Source organism: Gadus macrocephalus, chromosome 4, assembly GCF_031168955.1.
Source record: "Gadus macrocephalus chromosome 4, ASM3116895v1".
Classification (NCBI taxonomy): domain Eukaryota; kingdom Metazoa; phylum Chordata; class Actinopteri; order Gadiformes; family Gadidae; genus Gadus; species Gadus macrocephalus.
Genome location: NC_082385.1, coordinates 25,743,016 through 25,767,789, shown reverse-complemented (window position 1 = coordinate 25,767,789; position 24,774 = coordinate 25,743,016). Strand labels below are relative to the sequence as shown.

General features: G+C 43.3%; 3 long non-coding RNA genes across 4 annotated transcripts; 2 read left to right on the top strand and 1 right to left on the bottom strand.

Annotated features, from left to right (window-relative positions):
• Positions 1-6,412: 6,412 nt before the first annotated feature.
• Positions 6,413-7,555, bottom strand: LOC132456408 (uncharacterized). The gene is made up of 2 exons (XR_009525469.1): positions 7,385-7,555; positions 6,413-7,284 (listed from the first exon to the last, which is right to left on the bottom strand). It is a non-coding gene; the product is annotated as an uncharacterized LOC132456408 (long non-coding RNA).
• Positions 7,556-10,852: 3,297 nt separating this feature from the next.
• On the top strand, positions 10,853-12,190 carry LOC132456407 (uncharacterized). 2 transcript variants are annotated; one of them, XR_009525467.1, is made up of 3 exons: positions 10,853-11,490; positions 11,775-11,955; positions 12,068-12,190. It is a non-coding gene; the product is annotated as an uncharacterized LOC132456407 (long non-coding RNA). The 2 variants fall into 2 exon arrangements; XR_009525468.1 differs by having other exon boundaries at positions 11,775-12,190.
• A 6,829-nt stretch (positions 12,191-19,019) lies between these two features.
• LOC132456406 (uncharacterized) lies at positions 19,020-19,301 on the top strand. Its single transcript, XR_009525466.1, has 2 exons — positions 19,020-19,102; positions 19,143-19,301. It is a non-coding gene; the product is annotated as an uncharacterized LOC132456406 (long non-coding RNA).
• The last annotated feature ends 5,473 nt before the right edge of the window (positions 19,302-24,774 follow it).

The following is a 24,774-nucleotide window of genomic DNA, read 5'->3' as shown; positions in this document are numbered from 1 at the left end:
AAATGGTGTTAAAGTCCAGTTTTTGTCGTTTTTTGTGGTAACGGGTGTTTTCTAACGTCGTTCGGTGGTGACGTCACGGTAGGGAGTCGTGGTGGAAGGTAGCCTCAGCCTAGTACTAGAACTATGGCGTCTAACTGGGATGAGGAAGAGATGGCAAGAACCACAAATTACATTTATGATGGCCCACAGCCGTATAATTTCGAGCCTGTTAGACGTGAGGGGGCAAATGAGGAATTGCCGAGGATTGATGGCCGTCAAAGCCAATTAAATTCATGGTCAGAGGAGAATGGGTGGAGAGTTGGTGAGGTGTCCTGGTGAGTTGCTATCATTTAGAAATGCAGCAACGAGCGCTTGAGCTCGTTGCTACGAGCTTCCCCCCCCCCAGATAACCCCTACGATTAGTTATCCCACGTTTTGATGGTTGCCTAATAGCTCCAGTAACTACCGGTACATATTTTGCCTAGTGTTTATTTCTAAGCTTTTACCTATTCCTCCGGTGAAAGTGTTGTTGCAAACGTACCCGGTAGCCGCCGGTCACGTAGGCTGGTCATGAATTCAGCGTGATTATTTTCGATTCTACTCCTCGTGATTGATTGTCATTGACACCGTCAGGGTAGCGCTTACCGAGAGAGGGAGAGTATTAAGCGTGTCTGTGTCGCTGTGTTTGGCAGGTGTTTGTGTGGGCGGTGCCGTCCCATGGAATCTGTGGTGGAGAGCTTGTGCTGTAGGGAAGTGAGTGCGTTTTGGTCGCTGGTCGAGGAGCTCAGCCCAAGATCAGCAGATGTGCAACCCAGTCGCCAAGAAAAAACGTTGACGGTGTACGTTTCCATGAACACTGGAGACGTACTATTACAACGTAAAAACAGCGTGTTATACCTACAGTATCCACGCGTGCCGCTGTTTCGGGGCGGGTTTCGGGGTTTGGGTTTCTCTCTCTCTCTCTCTCGTTGACGACGACACGTTTGTTGAGGGGGGGGGAGACACGTTTGTAGGGGGGGGGGCACGCTCGACAACGAGAGTTGGTTTTTATTGAACGCTCGACAACGAGAGTTGGTTTTTATTGAACGAGACTTCAACACGGAACAGCTGCACGAAACGATGGTCACGTCACTCTCGGTGACGGTGTCGACAACAATGAACACACGAACAATGTTAATAGAACAACACACAACCACATAACATCCTGAACCCATCAACCCCACTTAATCCTAACAACAAAACAAGTTAACAAAAGCCCCATTTGTCAACTGACAACCCCAATTCCCAGAATCCCCCGCGGCTCCGGAACACGGCGTAGTTTATATTAATCTTTATTATCCGAATGGGAAATGCAATATTTTAGGACAGATACACCATTAAACGCGTTTCTAATGACATTTCTAGCGAGAAATTTACATTTTCCTTACATAATCTTCAGTCAGTGAATGTGTATGATCTTTATTAATCTTTATTATCTGAATGGGAAATGCAATATTTTAGGACCGATTCACCGTTAAACGTGTTTCTAATAACATTTCTAGCGAGAAATATACTTTTTACTTGCATAATCTTCAGTCAGTGATTGTGTCTGATCTTTAGTTTTATAGTTATTAGGATTTGATCGGATCGCTCGCATGTTTCAACGTCAGGTTGTTAGGCTGCTTTCGCTAAACTAGCAGCTCACGTGCTTCCTGCGTTTGTGTTATTAAACTGTTACTTTATGTAACTTTTAATGATATCATCTTGTTAGAAACACGTATATCTGAGAGGCAACCCAGTCGCCAAAAGCATTCGTTGACAGTGTACGTTTCGTGAACACTGGATTACGTCGCATTTCAACATAAAATAGCGTGTTATACACACGCACGCACGCACGCACGCACGCACGCACGCACGCACGCACACACACACACACACACACACACACACACACACACACACACACACACACACACACACACACACACACACACACACACACACACACACACACACACACACACACACACACGGTGCATTTCGCTGCTAAAACAACAACAACAACAAAATATTCCCTCAAATATTATTACTAAAGAACCGTTTTCCAAAGAACGAAATGTGAACCAATGCATTCTGAATGGGAGTGTTTCTCCGATTAAATATCATTAATCTCCGTGTGTTGGGTGGTATTCTATTTTTTTCAACGGGGCTGCATCCAGTCACTTGACCGTCATGCTGCTATGGTGGTTGCTATCGACCGCCCCCTCTAATCCTTACATGGCTCTAAAAACCACGCGGCAAAGGAGCTGCCGTAAATTGTGTTGTTTTTGTCGTAAACTGGGGTCCGACGGTTAAAAAATAGACAGATATTCCGAGGTATCCTTAAAAGGCAGCTTGAATGTTTTTATTTTCTGCAGTTTAGACTTCTTCTATAACCTATTTTTGAAAGCAAAACACCAAGTTCATTGATTTAACGAGGCAGGGTTATTTGAAACAATTTATTCAATAAATATTTGTGAGAGGTCATTCCTTCTCCTGAGTTTGCTTCCTATTTATGTCTAGTGTACACCCCTACTGTCCAAAAGCATCCCCCCCCCCCCTCCCCATATGGATTTGGAGAGTTGTTGCCACGTCCCAGTGGTGGAAGTATCATATAATATGAAAGAGGGCATTCAATTATACTACAATGATCAATTAGGAGGCCGAAGCCCTAAAGGAAGTGATGCAATAGGTGACTGAGGCGAGAACATTTAAGTAAACTGTACCTTGGGGTCTCTTATATATCAAAGGGGGTTTCAAAGGACGCATACGCTTCAACCTGTGGCTCCAGCCCTACAGGAAATGACTCAGCAAGTGCTCCATCTCGTTGCACCTGCACCCAGCGGCTCGCTTGCAAGATTTTGGCCCAGACCTATACCCTAACAGTCCAACATGCATATCTGAGAATCAGGCCTCTCTTCAATAATGACAAAATGTTATGAGAGAAATACAGATTCACTTTTTGTTATCTCATAAGCGGCGTGGTGCCGGCACCTTTTGACCTTTTGACCCCAGACTTCAAAGACGTGGCCACAGGCCAGCTGTGTCTACACACATTAAGCCACAAATGTACACCTCCATCCCGCAAAAAATGGGGCCTAGAAACTAACCTCTGTCTTATGTACATTGACTGTACTGTTGGAGGTCACGCCCCTTTTCCGGCCTTTTCGAGATAGCTAGGGATGCTAAAATGTTTACACACATTTCCCGGGGCCCCGAGAACGACATATCCAAGATTTGTAGTTCTAGCCCATAGAGAAAAAAAGTTTTCCCAAATGGACTGTCATTTGGACAAAGCCCCTTCAGAAGTGTTGCCTGCGAGACCTAATGGTTCAGAATGTGGTGGAAAAACAGTTTTTGAGATAGGAAGGTCCTACCGCCCTGAAATTTGAATACCATATTCTAGGGCCTAACTGGGACCCCCGCACCGAAACTTGGCCCGGTCGGACCCCGAGTGCAGGAAGGGGGGGCCTGGACTTTCATAATCTTCGCTCGGTGAATGTAAAGGATGTTTGGTCGGATGTTATGACGAAGAATCATAATGTGAATGGGAATATTCTATTAATGTCTTGATATCATCTTTCGTCTCAACACTTCTGCTGCAGCCGCTTAAAGTCTCACTCCGAGAACCTTAAAATATGAATCAATCCATTAGAAGTATGAAAATATCTTCCCGGTCGTGCAACAGGGCAAACAAGGTGTCCTTTGACATCTACGTTTCGAGACGATTGCAACAGTGCCACACATGATCCTATTTGAATATGTTTCGGGGTAGTAATTAGCTGTCGATTTTGGAGGCCTTTATCAATAATGACCAGCTACAGATTTGCTTCCCGATGGAGATTTTTGACAAATTACATGTTAATTAGCATCTACACGTTAAGCTGAGTCCAATGAGATCAAGCTCGCCCTCTTGCTACACCGAGATCATGTCCTTGACCTAGGTGTACCATGTAAAATACATGTTACCATTAGCTAGAGTGTCATGCTTGGTGTCATTGGACTCAGCTCAACGTGTAAATGCTAAATAACATGTCATTTGTCACAATTTTTTATCGGGAAGCAAATCAATAGCTGCTCATTATTGATTAAGGCCTCCAATTTCGACAGCTAATTACTACCATTAAACATGTTCGAATATGCTCATGTGTGGCACCGTTGCACTCGCCTGGAAGTGTAGATGTTGAAGGACACCTTGTTCGTTCTCCTACGCCACCGGGAAGATATTTACATGCTTCTGATTGACTAATGAATTGATTCAGCTATTCCCCCAGAAGTCTGGGGTCAAAAGGAGACGGCACCAGCCCCGTTGAAAAAAATAGAATACCACCCAACACACGGAGATTAATGATATTTAAATGATTATGACAATGAAGTCTTTATTTGCATGGGTTTACATTTCGTTCTGTGTAGCATGGAAAAATCGGAGAAACACTCCCATGAAGAATGCATTGGTTTACATTTCGTTCTTTGGAAAACGGTTCTTTAGTAATAATATTTGAAGGAATATTTTGTTGTTGTTGTTTTAGCAGCGAAATGCACCGTGTGCGTGTGTGTGTGTGTGTGTGTGTGTGTGTGTGTGTGTGTGTGTGTGTGTGTGTGTGTGTGTGTCTGTGCGTGCGTGTGTGTGTGTGTGTGTGTGCGTGCGTGTGTGTGTGTATAACACGCTATTTTATGTTGAAATGCGACGTAATCCAGTGTTCACGAAACGTACACTGTCAACGAATGCTTTTGGCGACTGGGTTGCCTCTCAGATATACGTGTTTCTAACAAGATGATATCATTAAAAGTTACATAAAGTAACAGTTTAATAACACAAACGCAGGAAGCACGTGAGCTGCTAGTTTAGCGAAAGCAGCCTAACAACCTGACGTTGAAACATGCGAGCGATCCGATCAAATCCTAATAACTATAAAACTAAAGATCAGACACAATCACTGACTGAAGATTATGCAAGTAAAAAGTATATTTCTCGCTAGAAATGTTATTAGAAACACGTTTAACGGTGAATCGGTCCTAAAATATTGCATTTCCCATTCAGATAATAAAGATTAATAAAGATCATACACATTCACTGACTGAAGATTATGTAAGGAAAATGTACATTTCTCGCTAGAAATGTCATTAGAAACGCGTTTAATGGTGTATCTGTCCTAAAATATTGCATTTCCCATTCGGATAATAAAGATTAATATAAACTACGCCGTGTTCCGGAGCCGCGGGGGATTCTGGGAATTGGGGTTGTCAGTTGACAAATGGGGCTTTTGTTAACTTGTTTTGTTGTTAGGATTAAGTGGGGTTGATGGGTTCGGGATGTTATGTGGTTGTGTGTTGTTCTATTAACATTGTTCGTGTGTTCATTGTTGTCGACACCGTCACCGAGAGTGACGTGACCATCGTTTCGTGCAGCTGTTCCGTGTTGAAGTCTCGTTCAATAAAAACCAACTCTCGTTGTCGAGCGTTCAATATAAACCAACTCTCGTTGTCGAGCGTGCCCCCCCCCCCTACAAACGTGTCTCCCCCCCCCTCAACAAACGTGTCGTCGTCGTCGTCCCCCTTCAACTAACGTGTCCCCCCCCCCCCCCCCCCCCCTACAATCGTGTCGTCGTCCCCCCCTCAACAAACGTGTCTCCCCCCCCCCCTCCCCGGTCAACAACAGTCTACCTCCCCCCCCCCCCCTAAACAATCGTGTCCACAATTTGCCGCGAAAGCCGTGAAACCCAAACCCCGAAACCCGCCTCCACAGCGGCACGCGTGGATACTGTAGGTATAACACGCTGTTTTTACGTTGTAATAGTACGTGTCCAGTGTTCATGGAAACGTACACCGTCGACGTTTTTTCTTGGCGACTGGGTTGAGATGTGACATGCCTCACTCAGCATCCAGGATTTGAGGCATGCTGCCTGAATCCGTTTGTGCTGAAGATAGCGTACACACATTTCAAGCAGGATCATGGTCCCCTTCAAGCCAGCACGCACGAGTATGTTAATTGTTTGTTTACTTTATCATTATTTTTTATAGTCCTATGAACCAACTTAAACAGTTATAGGCGACTAGAGATGTGTTGCATAGACAATAAACATGCATGAAAAAAAATTTTTGTCCAACCTACTTCCCTAGGCAATACCGGTACACTGCATACAGGCAGGCTATACGCTGGGCTCATGGAGTTCTAGGCCTGCATATAAGGAAGCCTCTACCCTCCTGTCTGGTTTCAGCCATCAGGCAACAATTTCAGAGTGGTGACCAGACCTATCATGGCTTTCAATGGCCTCGTTTGGATGAAGAATAAAAACCATGTTGGCACGTACAACATGAATACAATTATTTTTCAGTTCAAGAATTAACTCATGCTTGTTGTGTTGCGATCGCTCAACCGCCCTTAAAATGTTATAAAATACACAGAACACGTGAATTCATATAAAAACAGTTTATTAGGTCATCCCTAGTAATGGGGATCGATTACTGAAAAAAGGGACAGGTTGAAAGGCCTGATAAAGTAAACAAATCTCAAGAAAAAAAGGGTTAGGCACAAAGAAACCAACATAAAATAATCTTGCAATAGTGTGATCGTACCTGAGGGTCAGCTGATGGTTCTCACTCACTCACGGACACATACATGCAATGATATCACATAGAGCAGACGCATAGTGATCCAAGAGAAAAGCGCACACAGAGGTCACTTTCGGATTCTTAATTTTTTTTTTATGAATTATGGGGCAAATGGAGCTGTAAAGGAATGATTTGTGCACACAACTAAGTAAAAAAACCAAGCAATAAAAACAAAACATGTGACATGCAGTGAGGCGGTAACCATGGTGATGCTGATAAAGGAATGAATGGGTTACAGCCATAAATAACCAAGAGATAATGTTAGTCGACAGAGATGTTAGGGTCAGCGCAAGGGGTTAAAATGTAGGGTTATAATAAACTTCCTGGAACAATCAAAAAACCCAAGCAATAAACAGCACACAAAGAGAAAACAAAACATGCGGCATACAGAAAACCACCACCAAATAAAATAACATATACTTTCTATATACATACATACATACTCACAACTAAATGATTGGACCTGTCTGGGAAAAAAAAAATTCTAATTCAATTTTTTGTAGCGTGACTGCTGGGCTAGATGGAGGCTGACGGCCTCCTCCTTGGGAATTTGTTGGAAGGATTTGGCGATGGGGGCGGGTGCACAGGCTGACAAATTCGCGCTAACCTCTTGAAGAGCCTTGGGTGAATCCATGTAGCTCTCCCGAAGGGCCTCGATTAATGACGTTGCATAACCTGCAGACATAATAATGATAAAATACTGTATAAAGATCGATGTCACAGATGTCTTGTGCGCAAATGTCAAAATATGATAGAACTGCATGACACTGCCTACCGTATGAGGCCTTCTCTTTGATGGGAACCACTACCCAGGCACCTTTTCTGAAACGTGGATATCGCACGCTATACCTCTCCAAACCATCGCTTCTTCGTGCGGTCTCTCTGTTCGCATTACAGTTGTAATGCAGCACCGCTAAGAGAAGCCTACAGAATAACACATTTGAGAACACTTTCGAAACCTGGTGTATGTATGTTAAAATACGGCATTGTTATTCCATTGGACAGCACTGACCTGCTACACATGTCATGGTATGAAAACCCAGTGTGCTTGGGCGCGAAGTGCAGGATCCAACCCGGTATCACGCAATTGCGTGCTCCTGCGCACGAACGTTAATCTATTGAAGCGTGTTCCCGAGCACGATAGTCCGACTTTTTGCGTGTTACACAAAACGAAATGTAAACCAATGCATTCTGAATGGGAGTGTTCTAAGACAATTAACGTACTCCACAAAACGGTACGAGAGAGAGAGAAAGAGAGAGCGGGAGGGACAGAGAGAGAGCGAGAGAGAGAGAGAGAGAGAGAGCGAGAGAGAGGCTTCAGAAAGGGTGTGCGCAGATAGTACAGTGCACCCTAGTTATGTTTATGCCAAAACCTAGATGTATAATTAGGCTGTGGAAATTGCAATAAGTTAAGAACACAACTTCGCACGTTGAGCACACAGCCGTGTGACTCGTTTATTTTGTAAAAAAGAAAACCGGAAAACAAAGCGTGCTGAAGGTAAACAAATCCAGCATGGTCTGTGACGTCATGAGACGCACGTAATCCTTAGGGACCGCGATCCCTGAACCACCAAGAACGTAAATGACATGCAGTAAACAACAACACAATTGAAAGAACAACACATAACGAAATACTGTAGGTGAATTATGTTACGGTCACTACAAGGCTATAATCAGACCCATGAAGGGGGGGGGGGGGGACACGTTAGTTGAAGGGGGGGGGGGGGGGGGGGACACGTTTGTTGAGGGGGGGGGAGACACGTTTGTAGGGGGGGGGGGGGGGGGCACGCTCGACAACGAGAGTTGGTTTTTATTGAACGCTCGACAACGAGAGTTGGTTTTTATTGAACGAGACTTCAACACGGAACAGCTGCACGAAACGATGGTCACGTCACTCTCGGTGACGGTGTCGACAACAATGAACACACGAACAATGTTAATAGAACAACACACAACCACATAACATCCCGAACCCATCAACCCCACTTAATCCTAACAACAAAACAAGTTAACAAAAGCCCCATTTGTCAACTGACAACCCCAATTCCCAGAATCCCCCGCGGCTCCGGAACACGGCGTAGTTTATATTAATCTTTATTATCCGAATGGGAAATGCAATATTTTAGGACAGATACACCATTAAACGCGTTTCTAATGACATTTCTAGCGAGAAATGTACATTTTCCTTACATAATCTTCAGTCAGTGAATGTGTATGATCTTTATTAATCTTTATTATCTGAATGGGAAATGCAATATTTTAGGACCGATTCACCGTTAAACGTGTTTCTAATAACATTTCTAGCGAGAAATATACTTTTTACTTGCATAATCTTCAGTCAGTGATTGTGTCTGATCTTTAGTTTTATAGTTATTAGGATTTGATCGGATCGCTCGCATGTTTCAACGTCAGGTTGTTAGGCTGCTTTCGCTAAACTAGCAGCTCACGTGCTTCCTGCGTTTGTGTTATTAAACTGTTACTTTATGTAACTTTTAATGATATCATCTTGTTAGAAACACGTATATCTGAGAGGCAACCCAGTCGCCAAAAGCATTCGTTGACAGTGTACGTTTCGTGAACACTGGATTACGTCGCATTTCAACATAAAATAGCGTGTTATACACACACACACACACACACGCACGCACACACAAACACAAACACACACGCACACGCACGCACAGACACACACACACACACACACACACACACACACACACACACACACACACACACACACACACACACACACACACACACACACACGCACGCACACAGTGCATTTCGCTGCTAAAACAACAACAACAAAATATTCCTTCAAATATTATTACTAAAGAACCGTTTTCCAAAGAACGAAATGTAAACCAATGCATTCTGAATGGGAGTGTTTCTCCGATTTTTCCATGCTACACAGAACGAAATGTAAACCCATGCAAATAAAGACTTCATTGTCATAATCATTTAAATATCATTAATCTCCGTGTGTTGGGTGGTATTCTATTTTTTCAACGGGGCTGGTGCCGTCTCCTTTTGACCTTTTGACCCCAGACTTCTGGGGGAATAGCTGAATCAATTCATTAGTCAATCAGAAGCATGTAAATATCTTCCCGGTGGCGTAAGAGGGCGAACAAGGTGTCCATCAACATCTACGCTTCCAGGCGATTGCAACGGTGCCACACATGAGCATATTCGAACATGTTTAATGGCATCGAAATTGGAGGCCTTAATCAATAATGAGCAGCTATTGATTTGCTTCCCGATAGAAATGTGTGACAAATGACATGTTATTTAGCATCTACACGTTGAGCTGAGTCCAATGACACCCAGCATGACACTCTAGCAAATGGTAACATGTATTTTACATGGTACACCTAGGTCTAGGACATGATCTCGGTGTAGCAAGAGGACGAGCTTGATCTCATTGGACTCAGCTTAACGTGTAGATGCTAAATAACATGTAATTTGTCAAAAATCTCCATCGGGAAGCTAATCTATAGCTGGTCATTATTGATAAAGGCCTCCAAAATCGACAGCTAATTACTACCCCGAAACATATTCAAATATGATCATGTGTGGCACTGTTGCAATCGCCTCGAAACGTAGATGTCGTAGAGGACACCTTGTTTGCCCCGTTACGCCACGGGAAGATATTTTCATACTTCTAATGGATTGATTCATATTTTAAGGTTTCTCGGAGTGAGACTTTAAGCGGCTGCAGCAGAAGTGTTGAGACGAAAGATGATATCAAGATATTTATAGAATATTCCCATTCACATTATGATTCTTCGTCATAACATCCGACCAAACATCCTTTACAGTCACCGAGCGAGGATTATGAAAGTCCAGGCCCCCCCTCCCTGCACTCGGGGTCCGACTGGGCCAAGTTTCGGGCAGGAAGGGCCACCCCTTCCTGCAAAAAGTAAAGCCCACGGTCCCTGGGGGCTTGGTGCCGTCCGCATGAGCTTCTGTTGTGTTCTGCTGAAATAAGCGACAACCCTATGGTCCGGACTTGGTCGTTGAGCCGGTTGTGACGTCTGTTGGCTTGGTGAGTAATTAACACTCCCAACCACCACTGAGGAAGGATAATGAAATGTAGCGTCATATCCGGCTAGGGCAACACAATTGCCCTTTCAACGGATTCATCCCGACTGTGCGAAGAAAGACCTTGTTCCGAGCCCTCGTTCATGCAAGGTAAAAATATGATCCTATCCCCTTTAGATCCAAAAGACACAAACGGTGATGACCTGAGGCCTGTTTCAGGTAGCTGGTTTAACATACTCCGAGTTTAATCCTGCGCTCTGAGTTGGTTGACTCAGAGTTCAGGGTTGAAAAGCAACTCTGGGTTTTCGGTTTCAGAACAGGTGATCAGCGTTGGGTTAATCAACTCTGAGTATGTTCACTCTGGGTTGAGGGCGTGCCTGTTGACTATGAAGAGCCATCATCAATGGATCTCTGATAACATGATCAAACATGGACCAAAAGCGTAGATCCACTTACTTTTCCCCCACGGAATTGGAAATTCTAATGAACGTGTATGCCGAGCAGTTACCCATTTTAACAAAAAAAAGCAATACCGCCGCGGCAGCGAGAGCGCGAGAGAGAGCTTGGCAGGAAATAGCTGAACAAGTCAATGCGTGAGTCAAATAAATTAGTAAAATAAAATTAAATAAGAGGAAAGTTTAATATCTTCCACTTATTCAATATGTAAATTGTGTGTGTGTGTGTGTGTGTGTGTGTGTGTGTGTGTGTGTGTGTGTGTGTGTGTGTGTGTGTGTGTGTGTGTGTGTGTGTGTGTGTGTGTGTGTGTGTCAATTTACGCAACCCCGAGTTGCCCCACGAGGACTTGGCAGCAAATGAAGTACAAAAATATAGTTTAAACAGGTAAACTAATGTTTAATTGAAATCAAATCAATTGTGCTGTTTTACCTGCTCTACCTAATTTAACAGCTATGTTCAACATGTATTAGGCTATATATTTGTATACTACATTTAAGCAGTAAATGTAAGTAGTAGGCCTACATTTCCCAGCCACCCCCACACTGCCAATATTTAATAGGATTTAGATATATTAGAAGGCTACACCTAGGCAAAATGCATTATAAATATATATGTGTCTTCAAAATAGCGCTTACTGAATATTAGGGTAACATTTTCGTCCATGTTAGCAAATCGAAAAAATGCAGAGGCCCGGCAGACTGGAGGGGGTCCACCACCTGCAGCCCTCAGAGGCTGAGGAGATGGCCCTCAGCCAACAGAGTATGGGTCCTGTGGCTGAGGGCATCCCTGAGGGGAGCTCCTCTGATCCCCCCCACCCCCCAGGATAGAAGTGCCTTTACAGTATAAGAGGTTGGTTATTCAAAATAATTAAATATGTACACGCAACCCAGCGCGTTGCAAATTAGATGGGGCAATATTCTGGCTCAAGTAATAATTGCACTGTCTAATCATCTTCTTCCAGTTACTGATGGCGTCATCGCCCTACTTGAACCAGATGCCCTCACCAACCTCCATGCAATTGTAACAATTCAAAAGATGCAAAAGGATGCTTTGGAGATCCAAATTTTGGAACATAAGTTATAGGTGGGTGAGGTGCAAACTGGGATAGGCTACTGTTCCCTGCTCTAAAAACATACCCAATATAAATGACTTTTTTTTTTGTGCTTTCAGGAAATAAAAAAATCCTCATAATAAGTAGATTGTCTTTATTAGAACACGGGCTGTGGTGGGACAAGTTATTTTGTTGAACAGTTTACTCAAAGGGTTTTACTTCAGTGAACAATGCAGACGATTATGCTGAGCATGTGCATGTAGAGAAGAACAGCATCTGGTTAAAAGCAGTACCAGGGTCTTTTCTGCCTTGCATTCTTAAAATGAGTTTCTTGACTTGCAGCAGTTATAGGTCCGTGGTTAGTCAGCTACTCTGATCATGGGAAAGCCACAACGTTGAAGTGACTGTAGTACAGAGCAGGTGGGATGCACGGGGCGGATCATTCTGCACATGCGTTAATTGCGATAAAAAAATAAACTTAAAGCATGCCGCCGGTGCGTTTGACAGTTAACATGGGGGCTGAGAAGGTGGTCTAAATAAATGATAGATTGCGCTGAAAAACGATAGCGCTCGTGAAGAAAATTATCAGGAAAATAAAGTATATCCAACCGGGGTCTTAATAATCGTTCCTCATGGAGATTCCTTCTGAGGATCGCAGCCTCTACGTCCACAGGCTCTCGTAGAAAAGGACATGCCATTTCTAACACTTCCTTCTGTCGGAGAGCTGCCTTCAGCCTTATAGACAACAAACTCAGAGTAGGTCTAACCACCTCCCGAGCAGGTTAGGTCCACGGCGTATGTTGCCGCAGCAACTAACTCTCGGTTGCGCTGAACCTGCTACCTGAAACGGAAAACCCAGAGTTTCCACTAACTCAGAGCGAACAAACTCGGGGTTGCCTCAAAACCAGCTACCTGAAACAGGGCTCTGAAAGGCGATGACAAAGCCTGCAGGTCTGCGAAGCAAGGTCCACAGAAGCCAGTTTGTAAGATGGAGGACGCTAGCACCAATGTGAAATTGTACTTATTTCACTTCACTGTCCCTGTAACGGCTGGGTGAGCAAGAGGAGATAGAAGACTCAAAACCACAACTCAGGTGGCAAAAGTTAATGTAGAGAGTGGTCTTTACTGGAGGATTGTTCGGTACACGGGTAATCAGACGTTGATCAGGCAAACAATCCGGCAGGGAGAATGCAAAGGCGTCGTCGGGTTCAACAGGCAGGAATCAGAAATCAGGAATCAGGATATCACTTGGAGAATGCTGGAACGCTTGATGCAGAGAATAAAGACGAACTGGCACAGAAGAAGGGAAACCCGCTGACTAAATACACTAGGAGGGGAATTTGAATGAAGGGCAGGTGAATCCAATTAAGGTGAAAACAATCAACGAAGGCTGAATGTAGGGACTGTCACATCCAAATGTAGGGCTGTGACAGTCCCTTATTTTACAATCACAACCATAGTTTGTAGTTTATATATATATATCGTGGTACCCCGCTCCCCCAATGAGCCGGGATCCAGGTACGAATCACGCGTCAAGCGAGGGTTAAGCCGCACTCGGCATTTATTGAATACATCTTAGACAAATATTATACTTGCGGTCTCTAGGACCTCCGTGAGCCTCTAGTCGCTCGCGGAGCCTAGCGCTTCCTTCTCTCTCGCTCCCGTTCCTCCCAAATGTCAGTCCTCGTGCTCCTTTTAAACTGTTTGCCTGGCTGTCCAGCCAGGTCTCTTCCATCTCGCTGATTGGGTTTCAACGGGCGCCCTCCGTTGCCGGCTGGTGGATGAAGGTAGTATTTGCCGTCCAGGTTGAAACCTCGGGTCCGTCCGGACCGAGGTTTAAGGGGCGGGACGCCACAATATATATATATATATATATTAGAGCTGTTTAAAGGCGTTAATTCTTTTAACGCGCGATTAACGCACATTATTATTATTTAATTTTTTTTGGCCTCAAAACAAAGAACCAGTAGCCTGACTGCTATGTTCAAGGCAAATCTTTGTGTGTTCATCGTTCAATTGCATTATAGGCTTTTTTTTTGTACCGTCCTGTTTTGATCAGTATATGCCAATGTTGTTATCAATAAAAAAACATTTGCACAAGGCAAGCCGATGCACTTCTCCATGTTGATAAGAGCATTAAAATTAGAAAAATTAATGGGACAAAGAATTCAAGGGATATTTAGCATATAAAAAAAGATTATGATTAATCGCGATTAATCGTGAGTTAACTATGGCATTAATGCGATTAATCGTGATTAAATATATTAATCGCTTGACAGCCCTAATATATAAGAGCTGTCAAGCGATTAAAATATTTAATCGTGATTAATCGCATTAATGTCATAGTTAACTCACGATTAATCGCAAATTATTTTTCTATGCTAAATATCCCTTGATTTTTTTGTCCCATAATTCTTCTCATTTTAATTCTCTTATCAACATGGTGAAGTGCATCGGCTTGTCTTGTGCAAATGATTTTTTATTGATAACAACATTGGCATATACTGATCAAAACAGGACGATGCAAAAAAAGAGCCTATAGTGCAATTAAACGACTGCTTTGAACAAATGTCATTTGAACATAGCAGTCAGGCTACTGCTTCTTTGTTTTGAGCCAAAGAAAAAAAAAAAAAAAAAATTTTTTTTTTTGTAAATAAAATATTTGCGTTAATCGCGCGTTAATTTTTTTAACGCCGTTAAAATTGGTTTGCGTTAACGCCGTTAATAACGCGTTTAACTGACAGCTCTACATATATATATATCCTATGAGAAAACTAGTTCCTGGAACACTGATTCACCGCATGATTGTATGCTTTTTGTTCACCCTCCTGCCTCTGCCAAAGTACTGTTCGATTTGCCGATTAACTTGCCAGCTTCAGCACACTAACACTCTTCCACTTAGGGCGACTTTGGCATTCATTTGTGGAATGTAAATCAGGTTATCCATGCGGCCTTAATCTTAGTGCATTAGGGCATCAACACTGTCTGCTCATATTTGCACTTGCCACTCGGGCAGCGCATGCTTAGAATTGTGTACACAGACACTCACAATATTCTTCAGATGCGTTGGATAAATGGAACAGTCCTCCATATGGTGCATATTCAGAGAGAGAGAGAGAGAGAGAGAGAGAGAGAGAGAGAGAGAGAGAGAGAGAGAGAGCTTCAGTGCACCTTATTTATGTATGTGTGAAAACCACAAATGCAGAAAAGGGCTTTGTATTATGGATACTCCAAGTTTTGCAGCAGATCATATATATTTATTTATTTTGTTGCTTCGACGAGGTCTGGAGCCTGTACTACGAAGCTCGATTAGAGGGTTAGCGAGGTATGTAGAGCTGAAAGCCTGGGTTAGCTGTACCACGAAAGTCGATCTCTTTAAGCGTCGCTGTATCACCATGGTGACTTATGCTCGCAACCAAACCTGGTCGGGAGCAGCTTTTCGGCTTAGTCTAGCCGGAGATCGGCTACTTAAATCGGCGTGCGCAGCTTCCTAGCCCCTCCTCCAACAATGGCGCCACCATTTGTGGGTGTTCCCGTGGACCTCGGCGCACTTATCGTACAGGCGTCTCTCCGGAGACGGAGGGTTTTTCGGGACAGAACCGATCCATTGGCATTGTCTGACGATATTCATTATGAGAGATACAGATTCTCATCAGAGGGTATTCGTTATTTGATCTTCTTTGTTGGACCGTATGTAGTCAATGCTACACAAAGAAGCCGTGCACTTACTAGCCGCGTTTACATGGACACATCTGATCCGCATAGATTTCTATGCGGAATAGAAAATGATCATATATACATATATACATTCGGAATATAATTATCTGTTCGGCATATAATTCTATGCCGAACAGAAGAGGTGGTGTAGTCCGTTTTAATCTACATGTATTCACTTATTCCGAACAGATTGGGGTTTAATTTAGAGCAGCTGCAGTAGTTCGCAATTGGTCCACTGAGCTCTCTTCGTACTTTAATGCACACCGAACTTGATCGCTGTCAAGGAAAGTGGATTTATTGCCTGATTCACGTCTTTGTTCGTAAGTAGTCCGGTAAGCGTGTCCGGTTGCTAAGCGACGGGACATGGGTGTTTATTAATGACGTTTTCGCGTAATAGTGTCCGCGCGCGTCCGAGATAACTGTAAATGAGTAGGCTACTACTAGTACTTTTGCAGGCTGAACGTTAAAATACTTCTTAACTTAGAGAGACCACTCTCTCCCACCAGTCTTGGCTGCGGACTCGCATTCAAATTCCTCTTGTTTGCGGCGGAGGTGGGGGTAAATATAAAGATCGGACGTAGCTGTGCTGTCCTCCTTCTTAATTGAAGGAGCAGGCAGAGAAAAGCTCTCTCCTGCTGTGCTTTCATTAAAATCAAATTCACAATGCCAAATAGTGATAAGACGTCCATTATGTCGCCGCCGGTCCAGAGATGTGTCAGGTGTGCGATGTGTCAAGAGACATAACGGACACTTTTGTTACTGCCATGTATACAGTAGGGGATCACATTTTAGGAACAGATCTATTCCGCATAGAAATCTATGCGGATCAGATGTGCCATGTAAACGCGGCTAGTGTTGCGCAGTGTGTCTGTGTTTCAAGTTTGAAGGTGGCCCCGCACGTTCAACGTACATTAACCTATAGTCAAGTGCCGTGTTGTCCATTATCCCTTATGTAACCGCTATGTCAATGACACGATTAGGCCTAGGCATTTTTTATTCTACAAATTCATATTATAGCTGTGAGAATTGATAAGAAAAATCACCTCAATAGTCGGAAAACCAAATCATAGGCTAGATTCACCTGAAATTATTCAAATGGATGCTTACAATTTACCACATTGAATGATATTTTTATATTTATTTTTGACTTGGCCCCAGTTTCGTAGGAGCAAACATGGGGCCCCACATATATGGGGGTAAAAGGGATGATGATACATAATATTTTTTAGACAATATGCTGAATCTTTTCACACGGTCGGCCAGCACGCCACCCTAGCCATATTATGGGCAACCGTGTTCCCCTTGGCTGTGATTTGAACTTTGAATTCCTCGTAGGAGTTCATAATAATACACTGCTCGCCTTGGATGAAATACACCGCTCTCGCGCGATTTACTTTGCATAAGGGTGAGTCAAATGACGCGAGAAACGCCCCTTTTATATGAACGCGCATTGAACCTAAAGCGGAAAACCTGGTTCAACTAATTGAATCTAAAGTGAGCTTCGTGGTACCATTTAACTCTGATTGCGAGTTGCGGCTCTGTCGAGCCAGGTTTTCCCAAGAAAGCCTGGTTATGTTCAGCGAGGTTCGTGGTATACCCCCCTGGTGGTCTCCGTATATAATCAATAAATAAATATTTCGTTGCTTCGAGGAGGTCTGGTGGTCTCCGTGTATAATAAATATGGTCGAACATATATATCATGTGTCATTAACTTGCATTTAACAACATTTAACTGGATTTACAACCCCACCACCCTGCGTACTCGTCTTCCCCTAGTTAAAGTCACCTAGGGGAAGTGTGGTAAACACACACACACACCTCAGGAACGACAGCTGTATATTTGTAAGGCATGTTGTTGTTTTCATAAGGTCTCTTTTTTGAACATCACTCAAGGTTATTATTATCATTATCACTTTACACACATGTAACAGAATCACGTAAAGGGACCCACACAAACATACGTAGTCACACACATTTATGTTGTATATACAGTATAATAATAATAATAATAAATGAAATTTATATAGCGCTTAATATGGTACTCTAAGACGCTTTACATATTGCCCTATCAGCGAATAGAAGAGGTGGTGTAGTCCGTTTTAATTGATAGGGCAATATGTAAAGCGTCTTAGAGTACCATATTAAGCGCTATATAAATAAGACAGACTAGGAATAAAAGAAAAACAGAGGTTAAACATGAAGAATAAGGTGGGAGTTAGGTGGGTGGCAGATGTCTGGAGTCGATTCAAGTCAAGTCAGTTTTATTTGTATAGCGCTTCATCACAATTACAGTCTATAAAAGGGCTACAGCTTCTGGTTCCCTTCTCTGGACTAATTTCTCTGCAAAGGACTGCACGAGCGACACAGATGTCTGGATATAAGCAACACCAAAGCCTGTCAACCTGTCTTGGTTCAACAAAAACTTGTGGATAAGAATCTTCAATACTCTGCAATATCGAGAGGACTCGAGGGTTGTAGTTCTGTAAAATCCTCTTTTTTCTCTGAATTGGGGACTTATTTCAGTAAAGGTGATTAAATAGCATAGATTAGTATGTTGACGTTCATATAAGACAAATGACCAAGTTTAAAACAAAAAAAAAGTGTTTTTTCGGCTCTTAAATCAATGAAAACATATCATTGGCTAGGCTGATGAAAACTTTATCACATCGTACTTGAGAACCGCTGTGGTGTTTTTTTACGCGACAAGATCTCCCCATAATGACAAATAATTTCCAATTAATTACTTTGACGACGACCAAAATACCATCAGTACGAAGATAATGAGGAACATTCTAATGCTCCTTTGCCTCCATAACGGAGGTGATCATTGCAATGTGACGTTGAAAGGCATGCCCTGTAGACAGTATGAGAGAGACACTTGAAAGGGATGGGACCTAAAGTCCCTTCATTGGTTGCTCGTCAGTTCAAGAATAGATTTTAAGATCCTCTTTTTGGTGTTCGGAACACTCAATGGATCAGCGCCTGAATACTTGTCAGACATGCTTCTGATGTACGATCCCTCTTGATCACTCAAGTTCCCTGGCACTGGCCCTTTTTTTGTTCCCTGGCTGAGGACAGGGACCTATGAGAAGTTATCGTTTAGTGTCTGTGGTCCTCGCCTCTGAAACAACCTGCTAGAGGAGTATGGAGGTAGATTTGTGTCTTTATTATGCAATCAAAAATAATAGGTTTGAGAGCAAAACTTTCCACACTGCAATCAAAAAATAGGTTTGAAAGCAAAACTTTCCACACTGCAATCAAAAAATAGATTTGAGAGCAAAACTATCGACACTGCAATCAAAAAATGTTTTATTGCAAGATAAATTAATGTGATAAAAAAAATATTAATGGGAATCCAAAAGTTTTGTTTGCAAACCCAAAAGTTTTGTTTGCAAATCCAAAAGTTTTGTTTGCGAATCCAAAAGTTTTGTTTGCGAATCAAAAAGCTTTGTTTGCGAATCCTAAAGTTTTGCTTGCGAATCCAAAAGCTTTGCTTGCTGTTGAGCTGAATCTCGTGGGCGGGACCTACGCCGAAAGATGTAAGACACGTCTCTATTGGCCAGTCTCGATCGGAGTGACAGCTTGGCAACATCCACAGTTAGTAACGAGAGAGGGAGTTCTATTTCATGTAGGCTACGCCGTCTAGGCTTCGCCTTATGGGCTTGTCCCGTGCGCGCGCTGGCGCGCCCTGAAAATTCCGTAGGCCTCCCTGTCAGCCGACAAGGAGACCATGGCAGAGGAGAGCAGGGCGATGTTGTTGACCGTCGCCGCGGATTGAGAGGCACAAACGAACACCCTGTCCGTCAGGTCGACAATCTGCTTCTAGAGGCGGTCGCGGGGCAGCGGCTTTTCGGATGTTGCCAAGCTGTCACTCCGATCGAGACTGGCCAATAGAGACGTGTCTTACATCTTTCGGCGTAGGTCCCGCCCACGAGATTCAGCTCAACAGCAAGCAAAGCTTTTGGATTCACAAGCAAAACTTTAGGATTCGCAAACAAAGCTTTTTGATTCGCAAACAAAACTTTTTGATTCGCAAACAAAACTTTTGGATTTGCAAACAAAACTTTTGGGTTTGCAAACAAAACTTTTGGATTCCCATTAATATTTTTTTTATCACATTAATTTATCTTGCAATAAAACATTTTTTGATTGCAGTGTCGATAGTTTTGCTCTCAAATCTATTTTTTGATTGCAGTGTGGAAAGCTTTGCTCTCAAACCAATTTTTTAATTGCAGTGTGGAAAGTTTTGCTCTCAAACCTATTATTTTTGATTGCATAATAAAGACACAAATCTACCTCCATAGAGGAGCTGAGGACATCACAATCTGTGAACACCTTTAAAATAAACCTTAAAACATCCTTAATTAGCTCAGCATTCTCTTAATCCATTTGATTTATTTAAGTTTATTTTCATTGTATTGTTAAGCACCTTGTATTGCAATACAAGGTGCTTAAAGTGTAATTCCGGCACAAATTGAACCCAGGATCTTTGTTTTGGCATTAAAACCTATCAAATAAGCCTTCCAGATACCTTTTTAATTGAAAATCGAGTATTATAGTTTGCCGGGCGCAATGTTTGGCGTCCATGTTGTTGGCTTGGGGCATTGAGTTTCGCTTCTAAATCTGCACTTTTGAACCACTTATATTGTTAAAAATGGCACCAAACCTCTGCAGTAGCATGACTAGGGTCCCTACACATAAAACGAAGCACAAACAACTTAGTTTGCAAACCCGGAGTTTATTTAAAAATACAGTTTAACAAGCATTACCGGTAGGTCCGTGTTTACAGGAAGTTCACACAAGTCAATTGCCGAATGCGCCGGAGTTCAGTTCAACAAGGAAAGTTTTGGAATTTATAATTTATATTTCTAAATAATATATAGCAAGTTTTGACACGTAAATTAAAGGAATTGCATATGTAAGTTACAGTTACAAAATAATTGTTCGCTACAATCAAGCATGGCACGTTGTTGACGGAAGACGCACTCCTCTTCAATGAAACTCCTTTTGGGTTCTTTGGGTCAGCAGCTCTTTTGGGAATGATGAAGTCGTCCTTATCAAAATGAGCACTGCAGACACGGTGATCCTTCTGCATTAGCGTCTTGATTGGCGTCTCAATGTCCATATTCAGAACAATAAGCCACTGGTCTACCAGAGATCGGACATTGTACCGCAATGGCAGTCTATGGAAAGTTTCTGGAGTGTAACTTTTCATTTCTTTTTCCGCAGCCGGGGAAAACACCAACATGAACCATCTCTCTATTGACTTCAAGCTGTGGATGGGTCGTCTTCTCCGGTGCTTGAGCTGTCCTTCACTCTATGCGTGAATCACGTGTGCAGTGCGTCTTCCGTCAACAACGTGCCATGCTTGATTGTAGCGAACAATTATTTTGTAACTGTAACTTACATATGCAATTCCTTTAATTTACGTGTCAAAACTTGCTATATATTATTTATAAATATAAATTATAAAAATTATAAATTCCAAAACTTTCCTCCTTGAACTGAACTCCGGTGCATTCGGCAATCGACTTGTGTGGACTTCCTGTAAACACGGACCTACCGGTAATGCTTGTTAAACTGTCTTTTTAAATAAACTCCGGGTTTGCAAACTAAGTTGTTTGTGCTTCGTTTTATGTGTAGGGACCCTAGTCATGCTACTGCAGAGGTTTGGTGCTATTTTTTAACAATATTAGTGGTTAAAAAATGCTGATATGAAGCGAAACTCAATGCCCCAAGCAAACAACAAGGACGCCAAACATTGTGCCCGGCAAACTATAATAGTAGATTTTCTATTAAAAAGGTATCTGGAAGGCTTATTTTATGGGTTTAAATACCAAAACAAAGATCCTGGGTTCAATTTGCGCCGGAATTACACTTTAACAATACAATGAAAATAATGTAAGCACCTTGTATTGCAAAAGGAACAGAATACTTTCTCAATATTAACTTTGTGCGACCCATTTGTCCACTGTTCCTGATGAAGTCCCAGTGACGAGGACAATCCAGTACCCTGCGTGACTCCGCTCTGCCGGAAAGTGTAGGTCTATCATTGGTGTCAGGAGCCCCAGAGACTCAGGTGGTCTGACGCTGTTCCTTACCATACAGTGTCTATCTTTCTCTGACGCGACCCGTTGAAAGCTGTTTCTCTACAAAGGAGTCCTCGTTTGTCTTATTGCTCGGGAACATACACTGCCCGAGCACGTTATATTATGCATTGTGTTCCCAAATGTGCTCCTGATCCTAGCAACAGAGATCTGTATTTTCTGTGACGAAAACGCTCATGACCTTGAGTCGTTTTGAGGACCTCCACTAAGGTGGAGTTGGATAACTGCTTTGGTTTTCTCTTTTATGTTGCACTGGCTATTTGTCTCAAACACACACACGCACGCACGCAGGCACACACACACACACACACACACACACACACACACACACACACACACACACACACACACACACACACACACACACACACACACACACACACACACAGACACACAGACACACACATATACATTCGGTCAAACACAACCCTGTCGCACCCACACATGAAATGGGTACTTTCTATTCATCCAGTGTTATTGGAAATAAATGTGAATATTGTGATATTTTCCAACATGTAACTTCATGCTCAATTCTCTTTCAAAGGAGACAATCTGTAGCTTTATTCCTTATGTTCCCGAACATCATTACAAGGATTATTCGATATACATCTTTGATAAACGTAATAAATTTATTTTTTATTAAGTAATAACTACAAAACTGTAAAAGAATATATACATATAAATATACTATTATATACAACTGAAAGTAAGAAAAATGTTGCACCTCAGACGAACAACAACAAAAAGAAGTAGCTAAAAAGTTCACCGACTGACATAATAGAATAGAATAATCTTTATTGTCATTGTACAAGACAACGAAATTTTGTATGGAGCAGTCCTCCTCCAGTTGCACAGTTCTATAAATAAAATAAATAAATAAATCAGTATCAGCAATATATAAATATATATATATATGCACACACATACACATACACACACATACATACATATATATATATACATATATATATATACACACATAAATAAAATACGTATATAAATAGAATGTTTTAAAAAGTCCAAGTCCTGAAGTGCAATAGTGCAATCATGTGTGGATGAGATGAGATAGGGAGTATCAGTGTGGCAATAGAGTGGGAGTGGAGTTTAGCAGTGTCACAGCTCCATGATAGAAACTGTCCTGCAGTCTTGTAATGCGGGCGGGCAGTGTCCTGTATCGTCTTCCTGAGGGCATGAGAGTGAAGAGGCAGTGTCCAGGGTTTGTGCTGTCTCTGAGGATGCCCATAACCCTCCGAGTACAGCGGGTCTGGTAGATGTCCTCCAGTCTGGGGAGCTGGGTGCCGGTGATCCTCTCAGCCGTCTTAATGATGCGCTGGAGAGCTTTCCTATCATCTGTGGTGCAGCCAGAGTACCATGCGGTGATGCAGTATTTGAGAACTGACTCGATGGCTGACCTGTAGAAGCTCACCAGCAGCTTTTGTGGGAGACATGCCCTCTTCAAGCACCTCAGGAAGTAAAGCCTTTGAAGTCCTTTCTTGGCCGTCGCGGTGGTGTTGACGGTCCAAGTCAGGTCATGACTGATGTTGACCCCGAGGTACCTGATGTTCTGCACAACCTCCACTGTCTGGCCGTCGATGGTGATGGGGTGATGGACGAAGGGCTTCGTATTCCTCCTGAAGTCCAGGATCATCTCCTTTGTTTTTGCTGCGTTGAGGATCAGGTTGTTCTCTCGGCTCCAGCTCACCAGGTTCTCTACCTCTGTCCTGTAGGCAGCCTCGTTGTTGCTTGAGATCCTGCCTACCACCATGGTGTCGTCTGCAAATTTAAACATGGTGTTGGCCTCGTGGGTGGGTTTGCAGTCGAGAGTGTAGAGGGAGAAGAGGAAGGGGCTCAACACACAACCCTGTGGTGCACCGATGTTCAGGGTGATGCTGGAGGAGACCTGTCTCCCCATTCGCACAGTCTGTGGTCGGCCGGTGAGGAAGTCCAGGACCCAGCTGCTCAGGTGTGTGTTGAGGCCCAGGTGGTCCAGCTTGGTGGCAAGTTTATAGGGGGGGATGGTATTGAAGGCGGAGCTATAGTCTATGAATAGCATCCGCACATAACTGTCATGCTGGTCAAGGTGTGTCAGGGTAGAGTGGAGGGCTAGTGACACTGCGTCCTCCGTCGACCTGTTTGCCCTGTAGGCAAATTGATGGTTGTCTAAGGAGGGGGGGATGCTGTTCTTCAAGTGCCCCAGTACCAGACGTTCAAAGCACTTCATCACCACTGGTGTCAGCGCCACTGGCCGATAGTCATTGAGGGACCTGATGGCTGATTGTTTTGGGACAGGGATGATTGTGGCTGTCTTGAGACATGTGGGGACGGAGGCCTGCAGCAGGGAGGTGTTAAACAGGTCCGTGAGCACCGCAGTCAGCTCCGCTGCACAGTGCTTCAGAACCCGCCCTGGTACTCCGTCAGGTCCAGTAGCTTTGTTGGGGTTGATGTGCTGCAGGGTCCGTCTCACGTCGTGGGGGCTCAGAGTCAGAACCGGTGGTGAGGGTTCCTGCTGTGCCCGCGTGTTGTCACTGTTGTCAGTGCGGTCAAACCTGGCAAAAAAGCAGTACAGGTCGTCAGGGAGGGATGGACTTTGAGCGTGTGTGGAGCTGCTGCTGTTGTCGCCGGTCACGGTTCTGATGCCCTGCCACACACGTCGAGAGTCTGAGCTGTTGAAATGCTCCTCGATACGCTTCGTGTAGTGGTGCTTTGCTTCCCTGATGCCCTTCCTCAGAATGGACCTTGCTGTTCTGTAGGCCTCTGCATCACCTGAGTGGAAAGCTGCATCCCGGGCCTTCA